Source organism: Chelonoidis abingdonii, chromosome 25 (genome assembly GCF_003597395.2).
Source record: "Chelonoidis abingdonii isolate Lonesome George chromosome 25, CheloAbing_2.0, whole genome shotgun sequence".
Classification (NCBI taxonomy): Eukaryota; Metazoa; Chordata; order Testudines; family Testudinidae; genus Chelonoidis; species Chelonoidis abingdonii.
In genome coordinates, this window is record NC_133793.1 from 17,876,510 (window position 1) to 17,889,245 (window position 12,736).

At 45.6% G+C, this 12,736-nt stretch overlaps 1 pseudogene; it reads left to right on the plus strand.

Annotated features, from left to right (window-relative positions):
* LOC116826121 (olfactory receptor 5B21-like) overlaps window positions 1-12,736 on the plus strand; it is a 97,369-nt pseudogene that overhangs the window by 38,138 nt on the left and 46,495 nt on the right.

Below are 12,736 nucleotides of genomic sequence, written 5' to 3' on the forward strand. Positions count from 1 at the left end.
GTTATATGACTGGGTTGCCAGTGAGAGCAGGGGATTGGACTCAGTGACCCAGGTCCCTTCTAGTCATATCTTCCTAGCAGTGGCGGCTCTAGGTATTTTGTCGCCCCAAGCACGGTAGGCAGGTTCTCTTCGGTGGCTGCCTGAGGGAGGTCTGAGGAAGCCTCAGGACCAGCGGACCCTCCACAGACATGCTGCCGAAGGCAACCTGCCTGCTGCCCTCGCGGGGACCGGCAGAGCGCTCCCCATGGTTGCTGCCCCAGGCACGCGCTTGGCGTGCTGGTGCCTGGAGCCACCTCTGCTTCTTAGGACAAACAGCAGGCTAACAACTTGGACAGAAAACTAAACTTCTAAACCAGCAGCACAGCCTGATCTCCTCTTCCCAGGGAAACAAGACACAGACATACCCAATGGCCCGAGCACCAGCTCACCTGTGATGATTCCACACTGAGTTCTGTGCAGAGACATCCTGCTACCTGCTTACAGATTGATTCATGGCCCCTGATACCTGCTGTACTTGTGTCTCTGTGTAATGATGGGACAGGAGCATCGCTTTGTTATTGCTATGGTTTGTCGTTTCCCTCTCTACCTTCATGTCTGAGCTGTGCAGGTCAGAGGTAATCAGGAAACCTGGGTTATGTTCTTGTCCTTGCCATTGACCTTCTGGGTGACTTTGGGCAAGTCGCTTCCCCTTTCTGTGCCTCTGTTTCCTCTCCCCCACTTTCTCTGCCTTGTCTACTAGGACTATGATCTCGGTTAGGGAGGGGCTGTGTTTTACTACGTGTATGTTCTGTGCACTTCTTTACAGCTTTGGTGTTCAGCTGGCAGCAGTGTGGGACAGAGGATATGGGGCTAGAGCAGGAGGTCTTGATGCTCTCCCCTTCATTTCCTCTGTGTCCTTGGGCAGGGTTGAGATAGACAGGCTTCAGGTGGCTGATGCAAAGCTGACTGAGTTTACGGTTCACAGATGCTAGAGTGTACAAAACACAATCTGCAGGCTTTGCTGCTATCCTGTTTTTGCTGCTGTGCTGGTTTTTTACCTTTCCAGAACTATTCCTTTGAAACAGAAATAAACACATTTGCAACAGAAGAAACAAGTTTGAAATGGCTGTATTATTAAATATAAGAATAATGGTTCCCAACTTTGTTTAAGCAGCAGAGAATCCTTTGGCACCTTATAGACTAACAGACGTTTTGGAACATGAGTTTTCGTGGGTGAATACCCACTTCGTCGGATGCATGTGACATGCATCTGACGAAATGTGTATTCACCCACGAAAACTCATGCTCCAAAACGTCTGTTAGTCTATAAGGTGCCACAGGATTCTCTGCTGCTTTTACAGATCCAGAATAACATGGCTACCCCTCTGATACTTAACTTTGTTTAAAGCTCAATTTCCAGTTAGGAGCGGTCGGAGATTTCCTGCCCATTTTTGTTTTTAAAAAATGTCCAGGTAAAATTTCTGCTATACTGGAAACAACTTTTTTAAACTGAAAATCACAATTTTCTTTTGTTGGCAACTAACATTTTCTCTTTACACTAGTATTTTGCTAAAAACCAAATACGTTTGGTTGCCAAATCCTGATTTTTTACTGATTTTGGGTATCTGATGCAAAGTCAAAGTTTTGCACTGATTTTTTCTCTGACTGGCTCTAGCTCTCTGACTTAACTGATAGCTAAAGCCTTAAAGAGTTCAAATGATAATTTATGTTTAGTGTCTTACATTTGATCTGTATCTTAAACCACAACTATATTTAATTGAAATAGTGAATTAACTGTGCTGCTCACTGTGGATTTTTCCCCAACTTGAGATATATTCAATCTTCCAGAACCAGGATTCTTTGATCATTATTTTTCTATCTCCATTTCCCTACCACTGTAGTATCTAGAAGCCAAAGACACAGCTGTGTAAGAGCCCTTTCACCCCTCACTCTGCATCGATGTACCGGGTCTGGTGAAGACACACGACATCCATGGGAGACCGTTTTTCCATCGACATCAGTAATCTACCTCACTGAGAGGTGGAAGATACGTCAAGGGGAGAGTGTCTTCCTTTGACATAGCATAATGTGGACACTGTGGTAAGTGGATCTAAGCTACGTCGACTGAAGTTACATTATTTATGTAACATAAGTAGTGTATGTCAGATTGACTTAGCACGGTAGTGTAGACCAGACTTAACAGTTCAGGTTGTAATTTCACATTTATGTTCTTAAATATTAATAGCCCAAATATGTAATTGAAATACCAAACTTACTGTGGTGGTCTTTGTGGAATTTGTCTCAGCTTGAGATGCGGTTGATTTGGAGGCATCAGAATTGTTTGGACATTATCTATCTATCTATCTATCTATCTATCTATCTATCTATCTATCTATCTATCTATCTATCTATCTATCTATCTATCACTGTGTTATCCAGCAGCCCTTTGCTGTCCTCTTGCTGTATGTCCTGAGTTGCTGGCTCTCTCTGCAGTTCCTAGCAGATCAGGATCTATTCCACAGATGGGTGCTCCCTGCTCCCCTCCCAGGGTAGGCTTGGCTGAGAGGCGATGGACTAAATGGGACCAGGGACTGAAAGCCCCTTCCAGCTCTAGAGATGATTCCAGTTTGTGCAGGCTTCAGACATGTTCACAGCCCAGAATGTCCCTGCTCTGGGGTTAAACAGCTGAATCCAGTCTTCAGGGCTGTGAGCCCAGCTCTGATCTCACTTCTGGAGCAAATCACCCTGACAATCTGCACTAGCTGATCCTAACCCCACAGATGTGAAACAGCATCCACCCTGGATCTCTCATGATGGCAGCAACCCTGGAAGAGCCCTTGGCTAAAAACAAGGCAAGGCAGAGTCTGAAAGCGTACACCCAAGGTGTTTGCAGAAATAAAATATATAGCACAGACATGTAACTTGCAATAGCTAAGAGCCCAGTGGTACCAGAGCCTCAGTTGGCCTAAAATACCCTCTTCCTTCATTAACCCCCCATAATTACCTCTAGGAGAACAGAGATATTTTTGTCTCTTGCATTGCACCAGCATCTCCTGGGATGCAGCCACCAGATGTACCTGCTGCTCAGGCTGACCCAGTTGCTCGAAGCCGATCACTAGGAGGTACTCAGAGGCAAAGACTAAAAACTAAGGGCCAGGTACAAAACCAGTGGAAATTGATACAGTTCCATTGACTTCAGAGTAGTTTTGACTATTTACTGTAACTGGGAATCTGGTCCTTTGATTTAAACGGAGATATGCTGGTTTACACCAGCTGGGGATCTGGCCCACCACAGAGTTTCAAACCTATATTCTTTGCATGTGAAAGTGATCAGAAACTGATTCCAAAGTTCCTAACCTGCCTGCACTTTCTTAGCTCTTTGCCCATTGGAATTAATTACAAGTGAAACTTTTAATGGCGATGGAGAGATTAATTTCTACTCAAGATAGAACTTTGGAGGAATTCAGTGTTGCTAAGATTTTCTGTATCTGATCTTCAACTTCTGTTCGGATGAATGGCCCAGAATCTTTCTTTCTTTCTTTCTTTCTTTCTCTCTTTCTTTCTCAATATTTACATTGTTTTTCCTCTTACTGCAGACAGCACTAAACTAAAAGTCTCATTGGGCTGCAGATGCAACGCTGCATGACATTTTAAAAACCTGTAATTCATATTAGTTGTCCAGTATGTGTAAATTGGATGTAGCTCCTTTGGAGTCTGCGTCCATAATGCCTACTCTGCAGAGTGTTAATCACCTACTTCATGTTAATTATCCACTTCATTTTAAGTGGTCTCTTACAACATGTAAAAGCAGCAAAGAGTCCAGTGGCACCATATAGACTAACAGACGTTTTGGAGAATGAGCTTTCGTGGGTGAAGACCCACTTCGTCGGATGCATGTAGTGGAAATTTCAGGGGCAGGTATAATATATGCAAGCAAGAAGCAGGCCAGAGATGACGAGTTTAGTTCAATCAGAGAGGATGAGGCCCTCTTCTAGCAGCTGAGGTGTGAAAAAAAGGAGGAGAAACTGGTTTTGTAGTGGCAAGCCATAAGATTCATAAGATTCATAGACTCTAGGACTGGAAGGGACCTCGAGAGTCATTGAGTCCAGTCCCCTGCCCTCGTGCGAAGGACCAAATACTGTCTAGACCATCCTGATAGATATTTATCTAACCTACTGTTAAATATCTCCAGGGATGGAGATTCCACAACCTCCCTAGGCAATTTATTCCAGTGTTTAACTACCCTGACAGTTGGAACTTTTTCCTAATATCCAACTAAATCTCCCTGCTGCAGTTAAGCCCATTGCTTCTTGTTCTATCATTAGACGCTAAGGTGAACAAGTTTCTCCCTCCTCTGACTGATGACACCCTTGTAGATACCTGAAAACTGTTATCATGTCCCCTCTCAGTCTTCTCTTTCCAAACTTAACAAACTCAATTCTTTCAGCCTTCCTTCGTAGGTCATGTTCTCAAGACCTTTAATCATTCTTGTTGCTCTTCTCTGGACCCTCTCTCAATTTCTCCACATCTTTCTTGAAATGCGGTGCCCAAAACTTGACACAATACTCCAGCTGAGGCCTAAACCAGCACAGAGTAGAGTGGAAGAATGACTTCTCGTGTCTTGTTCACAACACACTTGTTAATGCATCCCAGAATCACGTTGCTTTTTTGCAACAGTATCACACGTTGACTCATATTTAGCTTGTGTCCACTATGACCCCCTAGATCTCTTTCTGCCATTCACAGTCTTTGTTTAATCTCAGCTGATGGTGTCAAATTTGCAGATCACAAATAACAGATCTTAAGATGGCCATCCTGCAGCAAAAAAACTTCAGGACCAAGACTTCAAAAGAGAAACTGCTGAGCTTCAGTTCATCTGCAAAATGACCTTAACTGACCACTCTCATTATGTGTGTACGGTAACACCCATGTTTCATGTTCCCTGTGTATAATATATATCTTCCTACTGATTTCACTGCATGCATCCGATGAAGTGGGCTGTAGCCCATGAAAGCTTATGCTCAAATAAATTTGTTAGTCTCTAAGGTGCCACAAGTACTCCTGTTCTTTTTGTGGATACAGACTAACATGGCTGCTGCTCTGAAACATTTCTGACTCTGTTTCCCCTCTCTGCCTTTCTCTGCCTTGTTAACTAGCACTGTAAGGGCTTTTGGAGAGGGGCCGGAGGGCAGATTTTTGAAGGTATTGAGGCACCTAGTGGGGTTCTCAAAACATCTAGGGCCCCAACATCCCTTGAAATTAATGAGTTATAAGCTCCTAGGTGCCTCTGAAAATCCCACTAGGTGCCAAAATACCTCTGGAAACATGGCCCCATGTCTTGTTATGTGTAAGTTCTGCACAGCCATTTACACCATTTATATTCAGCCAGCAGCAGTGTGGAGCTAGACCAAGAGCTCTGAGTTCTACTCCCAGTGATCTCTCATATGTCCTTGAACGGGGTCAGGATAGACAGGGTTTGGCTGCTTGGTTCAACTCTAACCCAGGGTTAAAAGGGGCTAGTTTGTATAAAACACAGTCTTGGTGCTATCAACTTTACTAGTTATTCAACTGTTACCTTCTTACAACTCTCACTGTGATAGAGAAATCACACAGATGCAATAGAATAAATGGACTTGAAATTAATGCTTTGTCAGAGAATATTAATGTTCCCCAATTTATTTAAAGTTTAAGGCAGGTTGGAAATGTCTAGCTGAATCTTTTATAATGGACGTTGGTTTTTTTAGCTAAACAACAACAAATCTCAGAATCTGTCTGCTTTTCTCAAACATATTGTGTAAGGAATCTGAAAACTCAAAAAACTCAAACTCAAAAAACACACATTTTTTGGTTTTGTGATAAAAAAAAATCTAGTTTTCAGTAGAAAGTTTTCATTTGCCACAAATTCTTTTTTAAAAAAATTGACTTTGCGTTTTCCATGAAAAGTCAACCTTTTCCTAAGAGGTAGAAAAATTCCTATCAGCAGTAGATAATTGATTAAATGGAGAGTAAAGTCTTAACGAGTTCATATTGTGATTCACATTTATAATCTGAATTTCCCCCTGTATATTGTTAATTGAAATAACAAACTTACTGTGCTGATCTTTGTTGATTTTATTTTTCCAAAATATGATGCATTCAGTCATCCAGCACCAGCTAAAGGCCCAGGTATCTGAGCATCATTTCACCCTTCACTCTGAACTAAACTCAAACCTGTTGCTCTCTGCAGATGAGCTGTGTATAGCTGGCTTTGAGCAACCTGGCATTAAAGGACTGATGCTGCAGGAAGGTGATTTATCCACTTCTATTTCCTAAGGGCTAGTTAGACTCACTCCCAGGAGCCCTGCACAGCTCAGCAGCAAAGGCCCAGAGGCAAGTGCATAGATGCCTAGGTGATAAAGCCAAAAGTGTCCTTGCACAGGGCCTACGATCTCCGCAGGTTCTCTGATTCTTGCCCAGCGTCTGTGCTATCTATAGGCCAGGATTACAAACGGATTTACACATCTGATTAGATGGAGAGAGGAACTGACTGGGATTTATCAGTGCTCCTATATGAGCTAAGTGGCTAAATCCCATGGACATTCAATGGGAGGTTGGTGCTATTGTAAATCGCAGTAGGCACTTATCAGCTTCTTTAGGTGCCTAAGCCCCTTTGTAATCCTGGTGCTGCAACTTTTCTGGAGACTTCTGAGACCTGGGCTTGTCTGCAATTCCAGAAAATGGCGGCAGGGATTTGCAATGGAGCCTAATAGAATTAGGCACGTACATCTTGGGCTTCTAAGTCCCTAAGACTCCTGTAAGAAGCATGACCTCACATGATAGCATGTAGAGCAGTCAACAGTGGCTAGAGAAAGGAGGTCAAGATGCCAGGAGCTCATGCGATCTAAGCCTGACTATGCACTATATTACCTCAACCCTCTGTGCCTCAGTTTACCAAAACAATTAATCTGAGGAATGTTAACTGAGATGGGAAGAACAATTCATAAAGAATCATGTATTTAGAGCTGATCCATAATTCAGTTTTGTTTAAGCTTTTAATGAATTTTCACAGATCTGGGTGAAACATTTGTCAAGTTATTTTTTTCAAGCAGATTTTCCTTGTTTTCCACAGAAACATAGGAATTCCCAGAGACCAGTGCCCTGGGTCTGGCTGGGGCCAGTCCCAGATCATGCACCACCCACAGTTTGGAGTAAGGGTTTGGGTAGAGAGGAGATCTCGCCCCACTGCAGCAGCTGCAACATTGTCTGCCTGAGTAGCAGAGAGCCTGAGAAAATGGCTCTGGGAGAGCGAAACTGCCCCACACATCTCCATGGCATTTGAACTCCCAGCCCCCCTTCTCTGAGGACCCCAACATACCCGCCCCATTGCGGAGCTCATTGTGCAAGGGGAGGGGAAGAGCACAGCAGTCCTGACCTCATCACCCAAGCAGATACACCCTGGCTGGGAATGTAAGGACTGGGGGGACCACGATTGCCCCTTGCCTGTCTGTGGGCACCTTGCTGATCCCAAGGGATGGGGGAGAATCACTCACTTCCTCTTCTGGGAAAGAGCAGGGGTCCCATGTCACCATCCCACCCACCACTGACATTTCACGTGGGCACAGGGTCAAGGAGGCCAAGCCCCATGCATGTCTCAGCCCAGCCCTGAGAGTCCGCAGAGCTTTATGGGACTAGGGGCTGGTCTACAATATGAGGCTAGGTTGAATTTAACTGCATTAGGTCAATTTTATAAGCAAGGTGCTCCGGTGCCAAGATAGCAATATGCGTTCTGTCTTTTGCCCCACCACACTTAGGGAACTCCGTTGTAGCAAAGCCACCATTATGACCTGCACATTTCCCAGAGTCACTTCCCTTGTTAGAAGAAGGTTACTGATTGCTTTGGCTACTTGGATCACAGCAACCCCCACAGTAGATTTGCCCGCTCCAAATTGATTCCCGACTGACCAGAAGCTGTCTGGCGTTGCAAGCTTCCACAGGGCTATTGCCACTCGCTTCTCAACTGCCAGGGCAGGTCTCATCTTGGTATTCCTGCACTTCAGGGTGGGGAAAAGCAACTCACAAAGTTCCAGGAAAGTGGCCTTACGCATGCGAAAGTTTTGCAGTCACTGGGAATAATCCCATATCTGTAACACTATTCGGTCCCACCAGTCTGTGCTTGTTTGCTGGATCCAGAATGGGCGTTCCACTCTATCAACCTGCCCCACTGCCACCATGATGTCCCCATTGCCACATCCCATGCTTTCAGAAATGTCTGTGTCCACGTCTTCCTCACAATTGTCCGCATGCCGGCAGCTCCTAGCGGGGCTCTGCTCATACTGCAGGATAATGCGTGAGGTGTTTACAATGCTCACAAAAGCAGTGCACAGCTGAGCATGCTCCATGCTTGCCGTGCTATGGTGTCTTCACAGATAACCCAGGAAAAAAGGTGTGAAATGATTCTTTCCCATTGCTTTCAAAGAGGGAGGAAGGGAGGGGAGACTGATGACATGTACCCCAAAACACCTGCAACAATGTTTTTGCTCCATCGGGCATTAGGAGCTTAACCCAGAATTCCAATGGGCAGTGGGGACTGTGGGATAGCTACCCACAGTGCACCACTCTGTGAGTCAATGCTAGCCACGGTATTGAGGACACACTCCACAGACCTATTGCCTGGGGTGAAAGTAACTTAAAGGACTTATCAGTATGCCAGAGTCCTGAGGGGGGCGTGGCCTCAATCAGAAGAGGCAGGACCCTTCAAGATTTAAAGGCCCTGGGGCTCCGGCTGTGGCTGGGAGTCTCAGGGCCTTAAATCACCCTGGAGCTACCAGTTCCTGAGGCAGCTGGGAGCCTCGGGGCTCAGGGATGAATTAAAGAGTCCAGGGCTCTGGTCACTGCGGAATTCTAAGCCCTTTAAATCACCATGGGAGCCCGGCTGCTGGAGCGCCAGCAGCGCTTGAAAGGGCCCATGGCTCCCCGCAGCGGCCGGAGCACTGGGCCCTTTAAATCCCCACCCAAAGCAAGACATACCTGAAGGCCGCAAGATGAAATACTTATCATGAGGCTTGAACCTACAACCCTGAAAGTAATAGATTCATGCACCACTAACTGAGCTAGTTGGGCTCTCCCTTTCCAAAGGCACAGATGATGCAGAAGGCACCCCAAAGACGTTTCTTTGCGCGCTGAGATTCCTTTTCAGACATAGCTGTCCAGCTAGCAAAAAGGGCCTGTTACAAGGCTATTACAGTGCTGGTGTGTAGACCAGAGAAGTGGGGTTCATCTAGCAGCTGCTCACAGAAACCCGTGCGGGAGGATGGAATTTAGGATTATCCCACCAGGAGGAGCTTCTGTTGCACTCATCCAATGAGGGGGAGTCCGAAAAAACTTCTCAGTTCCCAAACGGGGCAGACAAGACTGTCCTCCACCGGCCGTCAGACACATATTTTCACAAGGAATCAGATCCTCCTGGGGTAAAACTTCTCCAAAGATGCATGGCTCCAGGAATATCAGAGAAGGGAATGACTGTTTGCCTTAGGAAGTGGGTGAGAGAAATCTGCAGGTCCTTGGGCCCCTCCAGCGTCTGATGAAACCATTTTTGCGGAAGGGGCCAGGGTAGCCAAGGAAGACAACGACAGGAAAGAAGGGCTTGCAGCTCCTGTGCAAACCCCATGTTCCCAGGGGCCCAAGAGAAGTGACAGGGGGTTGGGGGGGTTCAGCACTTTGGCTGCTTCCTGAGGGCACAGAACTCAGAACATGGCAAAGCTCAGAGCCCCATTCCACGGAATCAGAATGGTAACAGCTCACAGCAAGGGGTAGCAACACTCCTCCCTTAGTTTCTATGCCAGAGCTCCTACCAACTGTGTGACTTTCCCAGAAGAGGGTGCAGGTAGGCTACTGAGAGGATGGTGCTGGGGTAAATGAAAGCAATGGAGGTTTGTTCCTCTTGAGTTTTATTTGTGTTGCTCTTGTGATTCTGAGGGAGGAAGCAGAAGCACAATTTGAGTTTGCTTCAGTGCCTTCAGCTGGGCTCAGTTTGTGACCCTGAGCATGGGGGTTCCTGAACTCTCTGCTCTTAACCCTTCAGGGGAATGGACAGTGGACCAACTTCATATGTTGGTCAGAAAGTAGCCTAAGAAAGATAAGCATAGGTGAGAAAAGGGAAGTGGAAGCGAGCTCTCTTGGTTCTTAGATGTTTCAAATGGTTGTGAGAAGGGCAAATTATCTAACTGGGCTGGGAGGCTCACTGCAGCCAGCTGTGTAGACATACCTTTAGAGGTGTTTTTGAAAAATCTGTCCTGTACAGCCATTGCTCCCAATGGTTCTACACAGCATAAATCATTGTCTACATGGTGCCATCAGACTACCCTTCAATAGAGGTCCACAAATTCTTTTCTCTCTTTTACTTGGTCCAATTCCAATGGTTAAACTCCTTATATATACTCTGAGAAACAAAAACGTGTATGAGGCCATGAGGAAATCCATCAGCAAATAGGCTACCACCAATGGAAATCTGACTCTCTGAAACTATGTCTTAAGTTGCAATAAGACAATGATAGGGGTTGGGGTTGTCAAAGCTGCTTAAGAGAGTTAGATGGCCTTTCAAAAATCCCAGAACTCTCAGAAGGCTGCCACGAAGCCCACATCATCCAGCAAGCTGTTTTAAAGTGCCAATAGGAGAGCCCTGGCCTCTCCGTGCTGAAAGCGGCTATCACGGTGATCTGAGAATGGGGCCAGCCGGATGCTGGAGGAGTGGGCCCATGAAAGTTGGCAGCTTAGACCTGCTTTGGGACAGTCTTTCTGTGGAAAAGACAGCCCAGCCTGCACTAGAATCATAGACTATTAGGGCTAGAAGAGAACTCAGGAGGTCATCTAGTTCAATCCCCTGCTCAGGTCAGGACCAAAACCAACTAAATCATCCCAGGCAAGGATTTGTCAAACCGGGCCTTAAAAACTTCTAAGGAAGGAGATTCCACCACCTCCCTAGGTAACCCATTCCAGTGTTCCACCACCCTCCTAGTTTTTCCTAATATCCAACCTAGACTTCCCCCCACTTCAACTTGAGACCATTGCTTCTTGTTCTGTCATCTCCCGACACTGAGAATAGCCTAGCTTCATTCTCTATGGAACCCCCCTTCAGGTAATTGAAATCCTCCCTTACTCTTCTGTTCTGCAAACTAAATTACCCCAGTTCTCTCAGGATCTCCTCTTAAGTCAGCCCCCTAATCATTTGTGTTGCCCTCTGCTGGACTCTCTCCAATTTGTCCACATCCCTTCTGTAGTATGGGGGACCAAAACTGGATGCAACACTCCAGATGTGGCCATTGCCGGGAGCCCCAGGCCCTTTAAATAGCTGGCCTGGGGAAGCTGGTCCAGTACGGTGTACAGGATCTTGCCAGTACACCGTATCGTACCGTACCAGCTTACTTTCACCTCTGACAGTCAGGCATCTAGAGAAAAGAGGTCAAGATGCTAAGAACTCCTGTGATGTAAGCCCAGCTATGTTACCTCAACTCTCTGAGCCTCTCTTTACCAAAATCTGGGGGATAATAATTGAGACTGGATGAAAAATTCATAAAGAAATGAAGGACATAAATTCACACCTTGTAGAGGTTAAGCATAGGAGTTTATTACACACAGCGCTGGTGGAGTGTCACCTGGCTTATTAGGCTCAGAGACACTGCCAATCAACTGATTACAATAGAATATATAAATTTTCCATGGGCAGGAGAAACTGACAGGGATAGTCAGTTCCACAACCTGAGATTTTGCAGCAAGACAAGATAGCACATTAGCCAATGGTTAACAGGTTATATAATGTCTCTGCCCATGATCTCAAGTAAGCAAGTTAACATTTAATGAATACTTTGATAAAATGTTATTAGTATAAAATATCTATGTTGAATTCTGATTTGGGGTCCATAGGAATGGAGCAACTCCTTTGAGTCTCCACCAGGTACCTTCCTAGAGGTTAAAGCAAAGAAACAGTGAAAGTATATGGCACTAAAGATTGTTTTCTGTGTGTCTAAAGGCAGGCATTGGTCCCTGGGAAGGGAGGTGGAAGGATGCCATATCTTATACTGACAAGTGCCAACTTTTCATAAACTCAGGGTTGGATTTGTGGGAAGAACATCTCCCTACAGAAGAAACAAACACAATAGGAACAGGGATTCTTTATTCAATTTCCAACTCCGAATAAGACACAGTTATTTAGTTCTTAGCTCCAACACCTGGCAATTTGCTGACCGGCCTATCTTAGCAAGCAAGGCTTTCTGTTTACCCAGCTTTCTCTTAGCTGATCACTATTTGCTAGGCCTCTGGTCTCTTGACCAAACTCTGGACTTTGGGTCTGGACTAGAGCTGGCACAATCCATATATCAGGTTGTTATATAAAATGCACATGGCTTTTAACCCTTTAGTCCCCGCTTTTGACCATAGGATTCCCTAACCTGCCAGGTCAAATATACCAATTTTAATGTACCCAGCCTACTGTGTAGGACCTTATCACCTGAGATGGCATTGCCCATAATTATCTCTTTAACCTCCACTGCCTGATTCCTTGCCTTCAAGTACTTCACATCAGCCTGGTCCACGGTTTTCCCTGTCTGAGTGTACCTCACACGGCCTTCTCCAATATGCCTCTGGGCCTCGGCCACCAACTCCTCGATCTTTGCCTGAAGGCCTATAGACCCTCCCCTAGATACTTACTGCCGTAGTGCCATTCTGGATCCCATGTTAAGTTACCCATCATTGGCAGAGTACGGTGGAGCCATGTCCCATCAAC